General features: G+C 54.9%; 1 long non-coding RNA gene across 1 annotated transcript in view; it reads left to right on the forward strand.

The window, feature by feature from the left end:
• Positions 1 to 12,070, forward strand: part of LOC129145705 (uncharacterized) — an 83,514-nt gene extending 71,444 nt beyond the window's left edge. The window contains exon 4 of the long non-coding RNA XR_008551631.1: positions 11,933 to 12,070. This is a non-coding gene — a long non-coding RNA (uncharacterized LOC129145705). The remainder of the gene's footprint in view (positions 1 to 11,932) is intronic.
• The last annotated feature ends 7,056 nt before the right edge of the window (positions 12,071 to 19,126 follow it).

A 19,126-nucleotide genomic window follows, 5' to 3' on the forward strand; every position in this document is an offset into this window, starting at 1 on the left:
CTTAAGACTGAGCTGTGAGGATTTACAAAATTTAATGGCCAGGTGGAATGGAATGTGCTAGAATAGGAGATTGCAAAAGAACTGCCCAGACTGTAGGAGAAACCCAGGAAGGGTGAGGCCAGGGAAGACGAGACAAAGGAGCTTTGATGAAGGGAATGGTGAGGAGTGTTAGACACCATCAAGAGACCAAGCTCAAGGAAGGACTGAAAAATATCCCCAGGGGGTTGAGCCACGTGGAAGTCACTCTTCACCATTGCAAGAGCTGTTCTGTGAAGTGATGGAGCAACGCTGGAGTCACAGCCTCCCTGAGGAGACACAGGCTGGTGGTTGAAACATCGAGTTACCTAAGATTGCTCCTCGGCTACCACCCCTGCCCACTGGCTCCTTCCCTGGCTCACCTGTGGACCTCCCCACGGTCCAGTAACTCCCAGCCGGCCTGGGGTCTCGAGGACCAGCCAAAACCCCATGGTTGGTGATGCGTTTCCAGGCCATATGGGTAACGAGGCATCTTGAGCACTACAGCTGGGTAGAAGCCATGTTAAGAGGGATTGAGAAGTGAGTGGGACGTGACAAAGGTGGATAATGACAGTGAAGGCTTCCTTACAGATCTTTGCTTCTGAAGCGGGGGAAAGAGGAGATTGGCAGAAGCTGGAGGAAGATGTGAGGCCGGGGCGGTGGGACTGTTTTCTGTTTTTCTGCAGGTGAGAGAGTTGAGCATGTTTAAAGGTTGATGGGCAGGGTCTTAACCAGGGGAGAGGGGTCCAGACAGACCAGACTTGAGTCTGCACGACCTTTATGTTTACATGTGTGTCAACAGGAACAAACAAGTGGGACTCCAGTGTGGAGAGCCAGCTGAGGAACTCAGCTGGTGTCAGTTGTCCACAGATGACACATCTGCTCCGAGTATATTAACCATCAACTTTCTGAGCCTCTCAGTTTGAACTCTGCTCAATTTTCTTGTGCAAAAGCTACTATGTGAGACCCGCTGACCCCCAGTTAAGGCATCATCCCAACCTACTGCTAGAGATCTGTTCCATCTCTGTAACCCGCCACCCGCCAAGTCTAGGCCAAGTAGGATCACTGCCCAATTTCCAGGGCAAACTGTAGTTGTTTCTGTGCGCCCTGGGGATGGCTGTGTGGAGGGCAGCATCGATCAGCTATTGAACCCAGCTCCCAGGGAGTTCACCTTGCAGAGGGAGAGGTGGGACAGTGTCAGCCACCTGGAGCTGATACAGCAAGGCCTCCAGGGTGGGGAGACGGGCTCCACTAAGGGCATCAGTGCTGGCACCCTAACTGGGCGCCCACCTCCCCACCCTGCAGCTCCTCTCCCAGGGTTCCCGCACCCTCATCCACACCCCAGGCCCAAGAAAAGTGTGTCCTGGGGGGACAGCCAGACTGTCCTTCCAACCTCACAGCTGCACTGATTCAGGCATGGGCCAGACTGGGTTCTAGGGCCAAGTCCCTTCCCTTTGACTCTCTTGAGACCCTCCAAACACAGAATCTCCCCAGCAACTTCCCTCCAGAGCAAATGCTGCACCCACTGGACCACTGGGGTTTGCAGGTCTCCTAGGGCTGAACTGCCAGCCCCCCCACCTCCCCCAGCAGGTGTTCCCCACATTATTCACTAGAAAGAACACAAAACTCAGCTGAGTTCCCTCTGATACAGGGAATTTCTGCTTCCTTCAGGTGGGAGCCGCCTGGTTTTTTTTTTGAGTGAATTTTCTCCAGGTTTCCACGTTGCTCTTGTCTCACCCGGAGTCACACGTTCCAGAGACCTCCTCCCCCCGCAGATGAGCTGCCCTCGCTCTCCCCTGGCAAGGGCGGCATGGTGCTGGAGAGCACCCAAGGCCATGGCTGCTCTGCTGACTTTTACAAGCCTGTGTCCTTTGTGGTGGGCATCCGCCCTGAGCCAAGGACACCCAGGCACCATTGTGTACGCTGCCCGCCTGCAGGGGCTGCCTCCACGGGCCGCCACTGGGGGAGGCCATTCCGGCCTTGCGGTGTTTCACTTGCAAAGTTACAAAGTCAGGATAATGGGAAATAATGCCTCCTCATCATTTCTAACCTTTCTGAATAATGCCTCTGTGCATAAGCCAGAGGTTTTTATTTTAAAATCAATTGTGCTTATTGTGCTCTTTGGAAAAATAAATGAGAAGCTGGGAAGAAAGATGTGGGATCCAGGGTTTATTAACACAGAGGGAGGAGTGGGGTGTGGGGACGCCGTCCTGCCTAGCCTGGCCTGCTATTGTCCTGGAGTGTGGGGTGAGCAGCTAAACCCCAATGGTTGCTAAGGGAGAAGGGAGCTTCTCACGCTACAAAAATGTACCAGATATATGTGGGCAAAGCAGCTGTCTTTTATTACCCTCGGGCGGCTGAGAGCCTCCGTCCCGGCCCAGGGAGCTTGGGGCCTGCAGCCTATGAAGAGCTTGTATGTCCCAAAGATCAGCTATCAGGGTGAAGTGCAGCCCGAGAGCTGTGTGGCAGGTGGCCCACTTGATGCCTCCTCTGTGGCGCAGAGGCAGTGCCACCTCCTTTGTGCGGTAGAGAGGACCACGGCGGACCCTGCGCCAGGGTGACTGGTGGCCTGTGTAGGGCGCATGGTAGTGGGATTGCTTTGGTTGAGGCCTGGGAGCCCAAGAGAAAATTTAGGAGATATATGACAACCGGCAGTTGCCTTGGCATCATGGTGAATGCCGCCCTGCAGGCCTGGAGGTGTTTGTGCTTGGTTCTCTGTTGAGTGACACACACACGCCACATGCACACCATGCCGCTTGCCCTCAGGCCGTAGCACCGCACTCAGAACCTCACACTGCTTTCCCGTTCCATTCTACTTCAGGAGAAAGGCAGGGAGCTCAGTCTTCTGCAGGTGGGCATGGAGAGGTGGTCAGGGCTGGATTCTGTCTTGGGCTTGTTCTTTTTTCAAGTGCCACCCCCAGACGCAGGGTGACGCAGGGCTGAGCGCTGGCCCAAGCAGGTGCTCCCAGGTCCGGCCAGCTCTCTGTGTCAAGCCCTTGGCCTCTTTTTATGGTTCCTACAGACTTTGCTAAGAGTAGGGAGGCTTTGCCAATCTGGGCCTCTGAGATGGCAAAGAGCTCTTACTGGAGAGGCCGCGCCCTCAGCTCCACCCCAAAGATGGGCATTTATCTGTCCCTGCTTATTTCTAGGGCTCTCTTATGTGACCTGTGTCCTAATGGGATCAAAGGCAGAGGGTGGAGTGAAGAAAGGATGTAAAAAAATAATAACTGTTTCTTCTTGCTGGCAGAGAGAAGTCATGAGGCTGAGCCGTTGGGCCCCAGTCATTTTCACTGGCTGCCTTGTAGGGCTTGGGAGGTGGGGGCAGTTACTGGGGTGGTGAGCATTTGCTGGGAGAACTCAGGGGCTGGGCAGTGTTGGGGCTTCTGCTTGTTCTGGGACCAAGCCCTTCTCCTGAGGCTCATTGCCAGCTCGGGCATCTTCCCAGAACACTATGGCCATATGCTCTTTGGATGGCACCTCCGGAGCTGGGCAGCCTGGCAGCCTGACGCTCATCACCTACGAAGCTCCTACAAAGCTCCAGCTGCAGGGGCACCCCTCTGGGCTTGCCATCTCTAGGCTGGCTAGTTATAGCTGATGCCAGAAATGGCCTCCTTTGCCCCATATCAAAGCTTGCTCTCTAAAGTTATACAACCCTAGAACTCCAAACTCATCCAGACGCAATTTCACATGCCTAAAAACATGGGTGACTCCACTTACCCAGGTAAATGGCTACCTTCCTGTCTGGGGACAGGCACTGCCGGTTGCCTTGCTAACTGACCTCTCTGCACCTTCTTGGACGGCAGAGCCAGGTGCCTACTAGAAGTGTTACTGTCATAGGCCCTCTTCTCTGGGCTCTCTTGCATCAAGAATAGGGAGCATGGAAGTCATCATTCCAATGGGACCTAAGGGAGGATGTGCAGGATGTTTCTGATAAAAAGAGCCACAAGGGGAGAAAATGACCCCTTTTTTTACATGAATGTAGTTGTAGGAGGATCTGATGCCTGGAGCTATTGCAGTCATTTTGGGAGCTAGAGGAGCCAAGTCTGAAAAAATTGAGTAGAAGCAGAGAAAGCTGGTACTTCATGACATTGTTTAACTTTCATGTTTTTGTGGCTTGTTAGGGTGGAAACTAAATGCTTCTCTTAGTGATCTTTGTTCACTGTTCTCTTATATGCAGCCCAAAGTGCCTCAGCTGGCAAATACTCACCTCCCTCTACTGCCACGAGTACTGGGAGCTGAGTGGTGGTGTGTGGGGCAAGGACTGAGTTAGGTCTCCTGGTATTAGTCTCAGCTATTTTGCCACCTTCTCACGGTGTAGCTGGGATTGGTGGGAAATAGCTTAGCAGGTCAGCCAGGACCGGAGTTTTTAAAAATTTGCTATTGAAGTAACTTTGATTTAAAAGACTATGTTGGCTCAGGTGCATGGCGTTATAACTTGACATCTGCATCTACCACATAAGGATTGCTACCAAAAGGACCCCAAGAGCTGGGATTGGCTTGGGAATCAGCTACCAGGATACCAGGTACCCCCAGGGACCAGCTGTAAGTGTCCTTCCCCCAGAAGTGAAGCAGGGATCTGAGCAAGCTGGGGGCCTGCTCTGGGCTTAGGGTCTGGCCAGGAAAAGCCTACAGATGGCAGGGTTCGGAGCCCCCCCAAGATGCGGTGGAGTCTGGAAAGGCTTAGTGGGGCTCAGACCATCGACTAAATTCTGCTCTTAACTCTGAATCTTTCGTGCTGTCCCTGCCTTCCATCAAGCTGCCTAGGAAAAAGCTGCCCGTGTCATACTTTGTCCACTCAGATCGAACGGCCCCGCTGCAAGGGAGAACCCTTCATGCCCCTCTGCTGATCGCGTCTTTGGCAGCCCCAGAGCCCAAGAACTGAGGATGCCGAGGCACAAGCAGGGGTCAGCCATTCTCTGAGGTTATGGCCAGTGCGTGGAAAGCCTGGGGGGAGCTGTGTCCTGGGCCCAGGCATTGCGCATCCTGCCGGCAGGCCCTGCCTCATCCACGGGCTGTCCATGGGGCGAGATGGCAGCTCAGGGAAGCGTGTGCATGAGAGCTGGGCCATGAGCCTCTTCCCCCTTAGCTCTCCATTACCTGCCAGGCCTGGGCTCACGTCACTGGGAGAAAGCCAGAGCTTGGGGGTGCTTACATCTTACCACACGAGGAGCCTTTGGGTTTTGGTAGATGTGTCTCTTCCAGAATTAATTTTCACAAGATGACAATGGTTCCAAGTTGGGATGGTCTGGGGGACTAGTGGCCTTTGGTATTTTTGGAAAACTGGTCACCCCTCTTTGGCTTACCAGCGAAAGAAGCGTCTGTCTTGACCTTCGTTCTGGCAAGTTCCTGCTGCAGGAGTGACACGCCTGGAGCGGTCCCTGGAGCGGTCAGGCAAAGCCAACCTAAGGACCAAGGAAGTGGGAGAGAGAGAAAGTGTGTGTGTGTGTGTGTGTGAAGAAGGCGTCAGGGGGACAGGCTGATGGAGGCGGGAACTCACTGTGCTTTGGACAGGGCTGCTGTTTCCAAACACCTGCAGTCCAGAGTCCCAGGACGCTGGGGCCCCGACCACAAGCCCCTAATGGCATCTGCACTGGCCCCCAACCCTGGTCCCAGGTCCAGGTGATGGCCCGGAGCTCACCTCGTTCCTCTTCTGGGTCTCAGTGTCGCCGTCTGAGGAACAGGGATAACTCAGTCCCTCCAGCTTTCAGTGAAGAGAAAATGCAATCACTTGCAGAAAAAGCATCGCATACAGGAGGGGCTTTGGCAAATACCAATTTTCCATCTTCTTGCCTTTCTCCCATCTACCAGCTGCTGGGGGTGGGGGGGAATGGTTCTGCTCCTGGACAGTCAGCTATCACAAACCTCCCCGTTGTGTGTACAGGCCAGTGTGGGGACCTGGAGAAGGGAGGCTCTCCGGGCCTCTCTGTCCCTCAAGCAGATGCATCTGTTTCTGGCAAACAGCAACCAGATCGCTCTTTTCCCCAGAGGGAACCAGACTTCTGAGACCTTTTAGGCGTTGGGCATCAGGGCAATAGCAGTAACAGCTTCCGGCTCTGGTTCTGGCACAGGCAGGCATCGCGTTAAGTGCCTGGCTCTTTCTCATTGCGAGCCCAGCAAGGAGACAGGAAGGGGGCGGCCACCCAGGCCTGCCCAGGCCACGAGCTTGCCCAGCGTTAAGCAGCTACGAACTGAAGCCTGGAGGCAAGAGCCAAGCGCCCTTCCCTGAGTCAAGGGTCCCAGTAGCAGCTTTGTGTCTGGTTGCCGCCTCCTGGCCAGGGCGCACACACAATTGCCGGTGCTGTCAGTCATGGTCGCCTCGTTGCTTATAATGCACTTTTAAATATTTCAGACTGTAGCTTAACTCAGATAGGCATTCGAGCGTGTTTGCCCGCCGCTGCTTGTTACAACGCATGTTTATAGAGTTGATAAGGCACTCAGAGGGTGGTCCTCACTTCACTGGGGTACCTTCTGTTAATGCTAATTCCCAGGCCCTGCCTCATATCTGCAGAATGCCACTGGTGGGGGGGTTAGGGGGGACCAGGACCAGGTGTCTGCATTGTAACAAGTCCAGGTGGTCAGGTGTGGGAGAGGAAGAAGCGCTGGCAGGAGGTTTCTCTCAGCCCTGCAGGAAAATGGAGAATTCAAATCCCTCTTCCCCAAATGGCTGGTCCTCTGGTGGGGAGGCTCCTGCACGGGCTGCAGGCCTCGCAGGGCCCCTGTGTGTGACCCCCGCGACAGCCTGCTGTTTGCCGAGGGCTGCCAATGGGCAGACCTGCTGCTGTCTTTGACCCCGACGCTCTGCACACCCCTTGCATCCTGCGACAATGGCTTCGAGCACGAGAGATTTAAATACTCAATTAATCAATGGAATATTCCATTAGTGGGATAATCAGTTGCCATTGCCCTGATCTATAGTTACATCTCAGCTGGGCCTCGCAAATTGATTCCTGATGAAGTTCTAATTGACTGGCCCATCTGATAAAGGGCCAGTGGAGTCTATTGAAAGACCTGGGGAGCAGTCCCTGGGGCCAGGACCTTCCTCCAGGGTGGCTAGGGGTGGGAGAGGGGCAGAGGAGCGTGATTTATGCCTGATTCTCCCTCCATCTTTTCTCCACACCGTGTTTATGGCTCCCGGTGAGGGAGGACCACTCCCAGTGGGAGCACGAGGATGACAGCTCTCCCCACCCTGGCAGCAGGTGGCCAGAACGGGCTTTACCCACAAACCCTCAAGGGCAATGGTTCTCCAACTTGCAAGTACTTAAGAATGATCTGTACCGCGTCTTAGAAACATGGTCCTGGCCTCAGGTTTTCAGACTCCAGGTCTGCAGTAGGAACGGGGAGTTTGCATTTTGTCAGACTTCTTGTTGCTTCTGCCACTTTGGTCTCCAGACCTCCTTTAAGAACTACTCCCTATGAGCTGGGGGCTCAGGGTCTGCTTCACTGGGGAGATTTGGGTGTCTTGGGCTTTGTCGGAGGCAAACGTGTGTTGTCATAGCCTCCCAACCTCTTTGTAGCCTAGCACCCTTTCATTTTTTTTTTACTTGTTTTGGGTGATTTTCCTTCCAAATAACCCACATCTACTGCTAATAGGTTGCCTCCCGTTTGATTACTGAACGACACCATTATCTCAAGATGAAGGCTGCAGTGAAAAGCGTCCAGTCTCCCACCTGCCTCGTTCATTCATTCTCTCCTTCCCCACCAGGCATCCTTTGGGGGTGCTTACGTGGCTGACCTTGAGGTTAGCCTTTTTTTATTTATTTAAAAATTTTGACGATATTTGCTTCCCCCCACCCCCTCAGATTGAGTCCCCATAGAATTTCCTTCCCCAAGGCACCCGTGCACCATCAACCTCAGTCCCCTGTGCGCCTCCCTCCCTCCCTCCCTCTGATCCCTCTCCCTCCTCCTCCCCTGCAGGATGTCTCTGGTTTATAATTGTCTGTTTTTGCTTTGTTGTGTTTTGTCCTGTTATTATTATTTTTTTATACCGATGTCTTATTGGGTTCCCCTATATTCCTGTTATAAGTGAAACCATCAGATATTTTTCTTTTTCCTTCTGGCTTATTTCACTGAGCATAATTCCTTCTAGCTCCATCCACATTGCTGTGAATGGCATGAGTTTATCTTTTTTGATTGCTACTAATCTTTGACAAAGGAGCAAAGAATATGCAGTGAAACACAGACAGTTTGTTCAATAAATGGTGCTGGGAAAACTGGATTTCCACATGCAAAAAAATGAAACTAGACCACTACCTCTCACCATGCACAAAGATCAACTCAAAATGGATAAAAGAACTGGACATAAGACCTGAAACTATAAAATGTATAGAAGAAAATGTAGGTAAAACACTATAAGACATACATCTCAGAAACATCTTTAAAGACTCATCACCCAAAGCAGTGGTAGTGAAGGCAAAGATTAACACCTGGGATTATATCAAACTGAGGTTAGCCTTTTTAAAATGTGACATCAGGCAAACACCTAGCTCCTGGGTACAAGGAGCTCTGACCCCTTTGGAGACAGCCAAGGAAAGGAAATGTAGGGGTGAGGGCAGAAGCCCTCGGGGCCCGGGAGGCCGAGGTGGCTGCATTGCGGGATACGATAGCCATTGGGAGGTTCTTGAAATTTGAAAATAGTTCCCAGTCCCCTGTATCTTTGAGAATCCCTTCAGCCCCACGATGGCCTGGGTGAAATGAAGACCCACTCAGCTAAGGATGCCCCTGGCTCGGCCTTGAGTGTGTGTGGCTGGTGGTCCTGGGGGCCTGGGCTTAGACAGAAAGTTCCAAAGCTTTGTGCCTCTAAAAAGGGGCTTGGACTTGGCCCTATTAGGAAGGGACACATCACCCCCTAGTTTCATGCCGGAGAGAGCCGCGATCAGATTTCAGGCTGTTTTTCTGTTTTCTTCTCATTGCTTATTCATTTCCTCTGTCCCATCTCTTCTTTCCCCCTCTCCTCATCCTCTTCCCCCCCCTTCTCTCTTAATACACTGTGTTTTTGTGTATATGCAGTTTTAATTTGTGTTTACATATAAATGTTCAATGTTCTTTCTGTGAAAATACATTCTGGTGTTTGGGATGACGTGGGATGGAGTGGAGAGCCTCAGAATGTCTTCAGCTGGCCCCCGGGGCGATGGACTGTTTTAATTCCTGTAGACGCGGCTCTGCCCCAGGGCCGCAGGGCCGGCGGGCAGGCGGGACCTTTAGTGTGGTTTCCCACGCTCATCCCAGTGCCTCTGTCATGGTGTTCTGCTCCTCGCAGAAACCACCAAGTAGGTCAGAGAATGTTCCGGGCCCTGCCTTCGCTCATTTGTCATTTATTAAGTGGCTTCTGTGTGTGAGACGCCATGGGAGATGCACCTGGCCCGTGGTCTAGGACAGTGGACCCTGTGTGGACGTGGACCTCACTGGTGGTCACTGGGTGGCTGGATATGGGTTTGAACACACAACAAAGAGCTGAATCATGCAGTGGGAAAGGTGTTCCCTTTTGAATCCTTTTACAATCCTGATGATTATTTTAAGGTGAAAGTCTCAGCAAAGCATCACTTCATTTTAACACCTCCCCAATACTTGCTAATCTCCCTCTTAAAGAGAGAAAAAATAGCAAGCCTCAGGCCCAGAGCCTAAGTCCGCCTCCAGATTCGAGCTGGACTTAAATAATCCTGCTGCTCTCCATTGTATTTCTAGTCTATTTGTGGCACGTGTGATGGCTAATTTTAGTTGTCAACTGGGCCGTGGGTGCGTGGACATTTGGTCAAATATTCTGTGTGTGTCTGTAAAACTCTTTCTGGATGAGATTTGAATTGACCAACTGGACGTCCTGTTGTCCACTATAGGTGGGCGTTTTCTAATCAGTTGAAGATCTGAATACAACAAAAAATCTGACCCTTCCTTCAGGAAATACGAATTTCCTCCTACCTGACTGCTTGAGTTGGAAGGTCAGTTTCTTTCCTGCTTTCAGACTCACTGAGACATTGGCCCTTAAGCCTGCGGGCCTTTGGAGAACTATCCCGTCAGCTGGCCCTTGGAGACCTGGGGATTGTCAGTCTCCCTGTCGTGGGAGTCGATTTCCTTCTCTCATGTCTCTCTCTCTCGTCTCTATCTCTGTGCACACACATATATGCATATACTCATGGGCACACGGATGCATGCACACGTGCACATGTTCTGTTTCTTGGAGAACCCTGATTAATATAGCAATGACACTAGTATTCCACGTAAGAAGTCATGTAAAGTATCATTATTCAATCTATTTATTTAAAGAAAGAAGGAAGCCGTGTAAGGACAGACAATACATCCATGAGATCACATGGACTTGACAAAAAGGCTGAAAGGATTTGGGAAATGAGGGGAGAGGGGAGAGATGCAGAGCCCCGCCCCGGGCTGGGGTGAGGAGCGGTGGAGAAGAGAGACGGGGTTCCTGGCTGCTGCCCTCCTGAAGGGGGGCCGTATAGGGAGGCTGGGGAAGTGTCCACAGCATTTGGACAATTGGGGGGCTGGTGTGAGGGCCTAATTGCTGTCACAAACAATGTCACATCTCAGCAGCTTGAAGGTCATGTCTTGTTTATCAACATTAGTTCTTCCAGTGTGCAGCTGTAGAGGGGAGATTAAGGGGCAACGGCTGCTTTGAGCCATTATTGGGGGGCAGACTTGGCTCCCTGTGGGCACCATGGAGCAGCGCCATCTGAGACACACAGCTGAGGCCAAGGGGAGGATGGGCAGGGGCGGTCTGCAGGGCGGGGCAGGGGCGTGGAGCTTCAGGGTGTTGGCTGGTTCTTTTGGAGTGAGCTGAGGGGAAGTGTACCCATTCATTCACCTGTTCAGTCACTGATCCAATAAGCATGTTGCACGGAACAGATTTTGAAGCAGTCATTTCGACAGAGAAACATTTTGAGGCCCTGAAAAACCAAATCTTTAAATTGCCAGCTGTTTTCTCACTAAGAAACGCAGACAGCAGACATCTCCAGTCCCTGCCCCCTCCCGCCAGGATAGGAGGCTCAGCAGGCATTCAGGGACTTTAAACTTGGATATGGCTCAGCTTTATCAGTTGCTTTGCAAAGCCTGAATCAAGCTGGCCCCATGGAAATGTCCTGCTTTTGCCAGGTGCCGGCCACGTGTGAGCAGTCTTGTGAAGGAGGGCTCCCTGGGCTCAGCTTGGAAGACCAAGTGGGGTTTGGAAGAGGTGCAGGGAAGGGTCTGGGCAGAGGATGCAGAAGGAGCAGACTCACAGGAACGGGGGGACCAGTGGGCCAGAGGGGTGTGGTGGCCATAAGGCATGCAGGGGTGGAGCGGGTCGGCCTTGCACGCCAGGCTGACAGCATGCCCTTGATCCCAGGGTGACGGAGGGCCACTGAAGGTTTTTATCCAGGTGCTGGCATCACCATCCTCTGCAAAGTGTGCAGAGCTGGATGGGAGAGGCAAATGGTGTGAGATAGGAGGCTCCTGCAGTAGTGTGGAGGGGGGCCTCGTCCTGTGTGTGTGTGTGTGTGTGTGTGCGCATGCACCCATGTGTATGTCTGGGGAGGATGGGGGGTGGTTAGACATAAAAGACCCTAATGCGAGTGACTCTGTGTCAGTTCCAAGCTCGCCTGGACAAGCCCAGCCCTTGCTCTGAGGACGGGTCAGGAGGGCCCCATCACCCCGCGCCCCTGCTGTCCTTAGTGTTGCCTGTGGCAGGAATGTGCTGCCTGCCTCGGGGCCGAGGGTTTCGTGTTGGTTTCTGCCAAGGGAGCTGCCACAGTCGGAGCGAGGGGGAAGATGGGGCCGGGGCTGCTACTGGCAGGGACGGCCCGCGACTCTGTCTTAGGGGATCAAGACAGGATGGGGATGAGGAGTTCTCTCGGCTCGGGGTGCCCAGGGAGGCTCCCCACCTCCTGAAATGGACACATAAACATCACGGAATTGGTTTTGCATCCTACTGCAGGGGCTGTGCTTTAAGAAGGAGGAAGTTGGTGCTTGCTCCCAAGTCTACGACGGCAGCCAGTTCTCTTCACCAAGGCCGGCTGGGGACTGGGGAGAGAGATTTCTCCAGCACCAAAGGCTTTCAATGTGGACGCCCAGGACAGCTTCTGCAGGCCCAGCAGGCGATGCCTGGAGGATGCAGGAGGCCGCTGTCCCTCAGCGTGTGTGCTCCTGCGGGCCGGGAAGCCCCCCCCCCCCACAGGTAGGTCCCCCATCGAGGGCGTTCACAGCCGAAAGTCTTCAAGGTACTTGGTTTTCGCGGCTTTTGGATCCACTTCTTGTTTTCATTCTGGTTTTAATCTCAAATGGAACTGGCAAGCGAAGGTGGTGGGTTCTCTAGGCATACTTTATCTCCTGCGCACTATGGCACAGAGAGAAAGCTGGGGAGGCCCTTGGCATGCCTGCTCCTCCCACGTGAGGGGCAGGTAAATGTGTGGGTTGGGCTGGAGCCGCCCAGGCACCCGCTCCTGGGTTTGCAAAGGAGCAAACCCAGGAGCGATGGTCCAAAGTGCTGGCAGCTCCGTCTGCCCCCAAGCCCGCGGGGACTGGCCCGGGCCTGGCGATCATTTCAAATACCCTGGACACCCACTTCTCAAGTACTGACCAGTCAGAAAGGCATGAAGCCTCATCAGCCACAGACACTGCTGTGAACCCCAGCTCTGTTCTGTCTGGTGCGCCGGGACCCTGTCTGTGCGAGCCCTTGACGGAACGGGGTGGGCACGGAGGGTTTGAGTCTTGGTTCTGGCCCCGATGCGCTGTGGGACTTGGAACGTGTTATTTCAGCTGTAGGAACTTAGTTTTTTCCCTCTAAATCATGGGAGTAATAATAGTACCCGCAGCATCGGGAGGTGGGAGGACTGAATTGATGTGCAAGAACAGGAGCAAACGCAGGGCGTGTGGTATGTGCAGGGGCCATTCTTAGAACTTGTGGCCAGTGGCTGGATGACCATCCAGCATCACTGTGACCTGCGTCCGGTCCCACCCAGACAGTTGGGACTGGGTGGGGAACACAGAGGAGGGTCTGACAATCTGGTGGGGAGCAGCATGGTAGTGGTGCCTGGGGGCTGTAGGACCACATGAAGGGGACTCACTGTCTCTGGACTCTGAGGTTAGAGAGGAGGGGTCTTTCCGGAACTGAGAGTTGCTGCCATCTGCCCAGAAGGTCTGGGGTCCGGGGCTGGGGACTGGTCAGCAGGGGTGATAGGAGGCTGCTCTGTAAATGAGGTGTGAGTTAAGCAGCCAGAGCTTCTGAAAAGCTCACATCTGCCCCCGGGAGCATGCTTAGAGGCCTCAGTTCTCTTGGCCTGGCTCCCCACACAGGGACTTTCATAAGGAGAGGCCTGCCCAGGCCCTGCGGGTGTCCAGGTGAGGGAGCCAGGCACGATGGACAGAAGCCCACGCCCGCTGCCCTAGGAAAGGTGGTTTGTAGCAGGCGTCTCTCCTCTGTAAGCTCCCCTAGACCTGCATCCCCGGCATCTCAGCATATGGATGGAGTCTGCAGGAGGCGGAGGGAGCGGGAGGGGTGTCCAGCCCCAAGCGTGTCACAGATGCCCACGGAGAGCTGGGGAGGATTAGAGCAAATCATTAATTGTCATTAATATGCTGGGGCTTGACAGCCCGGGTTTATTTTTACACCAAAGCCCAGACGTGCCTTGCACGTGTCCCTGGCTCCAGGCTTTGGGAGAGAAGGGAGCACGGGCTGCACTTACCCTCTGCTAGCACTCTGGGAGTGGCCAGGGACCTGCCACCTGGCCCTGGTCTGGCAGAAGCCCTGGCCTCCAAGGGCCGGCCCTCCCCGACCTTCTGCAAGCTTCTCCCCTCGGTGCGTGCAGCAGGTCCTGGTGGTTCGATCTCACTGACCTGGCTTCCAGGCCCTGGGCGGAGGTGGTCACATCACCAGGAACCCTGCCTAGGGCATGGGGGTGAAGCTCCACCCAGAAGCAGCGAGTATATCAGGAGATGCCGGATGGAGGGCTTCCCTAGATGTGCGTTTATCTATAGCAGATGGAGCTCTTTCCTTCCAGATCATTCTAGAAACTGCAGGTTTGACTCAGATTGACCACATGGACTTTCTGACAGTGGGGTGCTTTGGCCCAAGGAGATGGTAGGTCTCTATGGAGACCTCACAACCCCCCTCAGGACTCAGGCCTGGTTCCATGAGGAACCCAGTGGAGCCTTCCTTTTGGGGCAGCCCACGAGCTAAGCACCCTTGGCAATGAGTCCTGGAGGACATACTCCTTCAGGGGGCATGGGGCTGCTCCCCAGGGGGAGGGCCCCACTGGCCTCCCTCCTCCAGGCTGCCAGCTCTCCTTCAGGCCTCTGCCTCTCCCAGCTGTCCTCTGTCTCTATGTGTGCTGTAGAGAAGAACCTGGTGACTAATCCCGACAACACAAACCCACCATGTGGCAGCTGTGTTGCCCCTTGGGGTCTCTCCTGCTGTCACAACCCTGACTTCTTGTCTGCCTCCTTCTTCCCCACTGCGGAACTCTGTACCCCCATTTAAGGACCTCTATGACCCTCCACTTAAAGACTTCTGTGACCCTCGTGTGGGCCTCTGTGACACCTCCCCATTGAAGGGCCTCTGTGATTGTCTCCCCACTTTCAGGCCAGCTGATCAGCCAACTTAACGCCATCTGCAGTCTTAATTCCCCCTGCTTGGAACTTACTGTACTCCTAAGCTTCGGAGTTTAGGATGTGGGGAGCTTTGGGGGGCTGCTGTCTTGCAGACCATGGTGCAGAACAGACCCAAAGCCATGGTGGGCAGCCTGGGCAGCCCCTCTCCACACATCTATGTCTGTGAGGTACAGAGTTCTGGCCAGGCATAGGCAGCAGGAGCACGCTCAGCTTCTGTAGCAGGACCTGTAGGCTGGGCCAGGGCCTGGTGCCCTCGGCGACCCTGCCACTCTCAGGGCTGTGACATGAGACCCTGTGCTGGGGATTGCATGGTCCAAATTCTTATGTTGAAGTCCCTACCCCCACTGCAGTGGGGCCTTTAAAGAGGTAATTCAGGTTAAATGAGGCATTGAGGCTGGGGCCCTCACCTAGTCAGATGTGGTATCTGCAGAGAGAGGCACCAGGGAAGTGCAGGCACAGAGGAGGCCATGTGGGGACACAGAGGAGGTCATGTGGGGACACAGAAGGTGGCATCTGCTAGCAAGGGGAGTGGTCTTTCAGAAGCCCACCCTCCCAACCCCTGGATCTTGGCCTGCAGCCTCCAGCAGTCTCTGCTGCTTGAGCTGCCCAGTCTGCAGCATTTATAAGGGCAGCCCCAGCACTGAGGCACCCGACGGGTCAGTCTTTGTCCTGGTGGATGTCACATCTTGCCTGGCTCAGTACCATGGAGAACATTTATTCCTGGAATACCTCCTCCCCCAAACCCTAGTTTGCCTCTTGCTTTGTCCAAAGAGACCCTTCAGAAGCAGCCGCACTCCCGTCTGCATGCCTGCTGATGGTTTTTCTGGATTCTGGAAGGCTTATTATGATTCACTTGAGGTGGCCGTGATGAGGCCTTCTAGAATACTGGACATCTCTTGGACATGGTGTATAGTGGAAAGAGTCGAGATACCTTTGTGAAGGTCACTTGAAATACTTGACCCAGTAGGGGGTTTTCTTGGATCTCACTTTTCTTACCTTGAAGCAAAGAGGCAAGATTACATCAGGGAGGGCAAAGATCGGGAGTGACCCGTTCCAGCCAGTTCCGAGTGGCTGCCAGGGAGCAGTAGGAAGGAAAGCTGGGACCAATCAGCTGTGTGCACCCAGGGCAGCTGGAGGGGCCAGTAGCCTAGAGCAGGTGTCCATCTGCCCGCCAGCAGATTGGTTTGAAGGTCTCGTCTAGCCCCGTCTCTAAGACCCTCGCTCACAGCTTCGCGTGGGCCCCACAGGCGGCTGTCCCAACAGTGTGGCCAGAGTCACGTCCCTGGCCCGCTGTCTGCCACCCACCCTTCGCCCTCCGCTTCCTCGTGGCGGCTTCACTGACCCCAGCAGTGCTGGTTACCAGCGCTCCTCTCCCTGCGAATGGAGGTGGATCTTTCAGTGCAGCGACTCCTATTGCTCTTCGCCCCAGATTCCCACTGGGGCCTAGGCCCGGTTTAGGAAGACCTGATCGCGGCCAGCCTCCAGCCGAAGCCAACACCTGCCACGGAGGCCCCCTTGAGCCCCTTGCAAGTTCGTCTTCACCATGATCCGACTGGATGAACGGGAGGGGGTCGTTGGATTTTCTTTGTTTTTCCGGGAAACGTGGTGTATGCATGTGTACGTGTGATTTTTTTCCAAAGAAAACATTTCAAATGCTCATTAGGCAGAAGTATCTCTTTTACATGCACTTTAATTGTTCTCCCTAAGATGAAATATATTATTTTTCTTGGGTAAAGCAGCAGGCAGTTTATTAGCAGAGCTCATTAACCCACAGTCAGCAACGGACTCACCTCTCCTCACAACCTGCCCGCATTCTTCGCAGGCACCGAGGTGGTGGTGCCACAGCACCCTTATTTATAAATACGTGCAATGCAATATGAACTCTATTTGTGCGGACAACATCCATTTTTTTAGCCACCAAGTCTGACCTACCTAAGGCAGGCCCGCGAGCAGTGGGCAGAGCTGGCCGAGGCCCCTCTCTCCTGGCCAGTCTTTCCCTCCCGGCCTGCGAGGTGCTTTTTCTCCCATGAGCGCCCCTGGGGAGGGCCGGCTTGTGCTCTGGGCATCTCCTTGTGGCTGAGGCTCAGCCCCCTCCACACACCCCAGCAAGGAATGGGTGGCCTTGGTCAGGGTGGACTCGGCAGTGTCCTGGCCAGAGGCTGCATGAGGAAGGGGGGCAGGCCTCATGGACCTTGAGCAAAGGTCCAAGCTGAAGGGATTTGCTCAGCCAGGCAGAGGCTGCCCCCTTGGTGCAGGGGGCACATGGTGGGTTGGAATTTGGTGGTATCTGCCAGAGACCCAGGAAGCCTCTTACAGCGTCTCAAGGTGTAGAGAGGACTCTGTGTGGGCTCTACTGTAGTCACAGCAGGATGGGGAGACGGTCGGCGAGGAACAGGGGTCTTTGCTGTTGGCTACCTGGGCTGAGCAGAGGGAGGCACTGCAGAGGGCAGCGGGTCCTGAGAGGGTTCCCTGCATGTACCGGAGGGACGGGAGCCCCAAATGTGGACACACAGCTTTTAAACACAGCGACTAGTTCCTGAGGCCAGTCACTGCTCTATGCCTAGACCGGCGGGTGTCCGGCTCTCCCTGGGATGTGGGGTGGGGGGTGGCACTGAGGTGGGGGGTGCTGGGGGCTCTAATCAGGAACGATGAACTGCTTGAGGGAAGGTGGGGGAGACCTGCTCTGTTTGTCGGATACTGGGCGGCCTCTCCCAGTCCTGTCACTGCCCCCTCAGCCCTCTGAGCAGGATGGGCCATCGGCAAATGGAGGGGGTTACGGCAAAGCACCCCTGAGAAAGCTGCCTTCTCCCGGGGTGGCCTTGTACCTGGCCTTTGTCGGGTATTCCCGTCGGTGGGACGTGTCTGCTTCTCGGGTAATGAAACGCTTGATGTCTGCACCGACTATCTCCGCGTCCAGGGCAGTGCGCCTGTCACCTCGGCCGGGGTGCGTGTCCCCACAGATCTTCTTATGGCAAGCCTGGTCCCCTAGCTTCCACCCAGGGAGCGCTGGGCACTGTGTTAACTCCCTCACTGACAGGTGTCCCTGCCAGCTGGGCCTTAACTCCCTGGCAGGCCAAGGGCATTCTGTTGGGCGGGCTCTTACCTCGACTTGTGTGTGTCGGGGGGAAGAATAGGGGTGTCTGGCAGGAGGGTTGTGCCAGGATTTCCTGCTGGTCCCTGTGGACTGGGGTGCACTGGGGGACAGAGGGCTCCCCGATACCTGCGTGTGAGGCGGAACTGGGAGCAGCTGTGGTCCGAGGGTGGGTGGGGAGTGCTCGGGGTGGGAGGGCGGGTCCCTGCGAGCTATGCAGGGGGCCCTGAGTTCCGACTTGGGGAGCGTCTACAAGGCTCTGGGGCCTGAGACCTAGCGGAATCCACAGTAGTCCCAGCGCACTGAGAAGCCAGCAGTAGCCGGAGCAAGAGGAATGGTCCCCTGGGGGCCTCTCCCCAAGTTTGTGTGAATGTGAATGGGGCACACAAGGCTCATCATGGCCTGAAATGAACTTTGTGCCAACTAGCTCTTAAATTTGAAAAACAGTAATGGAAGTTTTTCCTCTAAACACACAACAAAGCAAAACTGTCTCATGATCCTGTTATGTGAAACCCCAGAGAGCTCGAAGGCTCCGTGTTGGGGTGACCTGCACCCAGCAGGGTGGGGTCAGCATCCCCCATGCAGCCAGCGGCAGCCCTTACAGGAAACTACTGTCCAACCAGTGGCCCCTTGGCAGCCCTGAGGGCACCTGGGGTGGGGGGCATCAGTGGTGCATCTGCTAGACGTGACACCCTCTTTGGGCCTCCTGAGTGCACCTGGAGTGTCTGGACAATGAAGACCCCTTGGTTGAAAGTGGGAGAAGCCAAACCTGGAGTGGCTGAAACCCTCACTGGAGTCTGAGCTTGTACAACTGACTGACCCGTCTGGCAGTGCTGGCCCCTGGGGCTGGAGTAGCAGCATCACCGTTCTCTTGTCTCCCTCCTGCCCACCTCCCCACGATGTCTCCACTGGCCTCCTTCCTCGGGCGGGTGCTCCCCACAGTGGCCCTTGGTGGCTGAGGCTGGCGCCTTGCTTTGGGTTAGTGGTCAGTTCAAGTTCCTTTTTCTTGACAAGGCTTCCTCTCAAGCCTATCCATGAGCCACTGATGTGGCCAGGGCCATGGAACACCCTGGTTGGCCAGGCCAGGGCCACTTGCCTGCCTCTGAAGCCAGGGGCAGGGCCGGCACCCAAATGTGAGCGGAGCAGGAGGGAGACATCAGTCCCCATGGGAGAAGTGGACACCGTGACCGGGCGGGCGTGGAGATGGGTCAGGCAGTGGCCACAGCCGCACCTTTCAAAGCCCATCCTGACATGGGTGAGCGGACACACGCCGCCAGCCGGGTGCAGACTTTCTCCAAGCTCCCGGTCCCTCCTGCCCCTCGGCCGTCAGGTCTGCACACCCCCCCCCCCCCCGCCCCCGGCTTTGGCTTTTCCCTTGGCCCCTGCTTTCTCTCTAGCCTGGAGTCCGTGACCCGTTTGGGACCATCCGGT

Source organism: Talpa occidentalis, unplaced genomic scaffold (genome assembly GCF_014898055.3).
Source record: "Talpa occidentalis isolate TD23 unplaced genomic scaffold, MPIMG_talOcc4v2.1 talOcc4.14, whole genome shotgun sequence".
Classification (NCBI taxonomy): domain Eukaryota; kingdom Metazoa; phylum Chordata; class Mammalia; order Eulipotyphla; family Talpidae; genus Talpa; species Talpa occidentalis.